The sequence below is a fragment of the Frankliniella occidentalis genome, unplaced genomic scaffold (genome assembly GCF_000697945.3).
Source record: "Frankliniella occidentalis isolate FOCC.00 unplaced genomic scaffold, Focc_3.1 Scaffold95, whole genome shotgun sequence".
NCBI lineage: Eukaryota > Metazoa > Arthropoda > Insecta > Thysanoptera > Thripidae > Frankliniella > Frankliniella occidentalis.
Genome location: NW_026267224.1, coordinates 36549 through 37806, shown reverse-complemented (window position 1 = coordinate 37806; position 1258 = coordinate 36549).

Below are 1258 nucleotides of genomic sequence, written 5' to 3'. Positions count from 1 at the left end.
GGCTTCGCTATCGCTCAGCCAAAAAATGTTTTTAAAAAACGTCATTTTGGGGACCTGTGGTTTTTGATTTTTTAAAAATCCAATTTTTGAGCTAGAATGCTCTACTTCGAACTCGATCTGTCTTTTAATGACACAAAACGACCCTGAAAATCCCAGGTCGCTAGCTCAATTCGTTCTCGAGTCATCGTGACGACAGACAAAGAGACACACACAGACAGACAGACGCGAAACTTTTTGATCATCACTGGAGTAATAGGCTTCGCTAATCGCTCAGCCAAAAAAATCAACGAGCTAGGCCCGCTCTTCCGCCAAACCAAGTTGCCAGCTCCGCTTCGCTCCACCGGCAACTCGGTTCGGCAGGGAGCGGGCCTAGCTTGGCCTGCCGGCGGCGTTTGGGACGGGCCTTCGGCTTATGGATCTAATAACAATCCTATGAAATGATATTTAAGACTAGACCCAGAAGAAGTTAAATATACTTTCAGACATACTCTGAAATAACTCCGAACGTGTCCGCAATGATTTTGCTTTAGTGATAGAACGGAAGCAGGATGTAAAGTACGACAAAACAACGTGATAAATGTTTGTATTTTTGGTATGGGAGTGTACACATTTTATTAATGATGTGCCACCATAAAATAAGCCCACTCTTCTGCTTAGAAGAAAATATTAAACCGACGGCATAGGCTACTTCTCAGACAAAAGTGTACTCCTGAAAAAAATGAACAAGATTCTGTTTTGGCTGTTTCAGTAAAAAAATTCGCTTTTGTAAGTAAACAGTGAAAGCCAAACGGACGACATTCTAGCCCAGAGGGCTCTTCTTTCACGAATTACCCCTTTAAAGACCATCAAATATTTTCTTAAAATAAAATATTTATTTTTGGGCCACTATTGTAAGACAAACTCCCTTTAGCGTCTCAACGGTGAGAGATAGAGCCAAACGGACAAAATTTTAGGCCAAAAGCTCTACTTTCATAAGTTACACCTTAGGAGACCATAAAAAACATTGTTTCCCTACTTCTTAGGCCACCACCTATTTCTTCGTTACCCCCTCAGACCCATTCAGGGGTGGTTGCCAGGATTTGCACCAACCGTTTCGTTGTCCAGAAGTGACAACAATAATACCCTGAAAATGTCAGACCTCTAGCTCACGTCCTTCTTGGGGAACGGACAGACAGACGGACGTACGGACAGACAGACACAAGGGCGATGGCATAAGCCCGCTTATATAGCTTCTAAGGAAAAGAGCGGGCTAAAAACA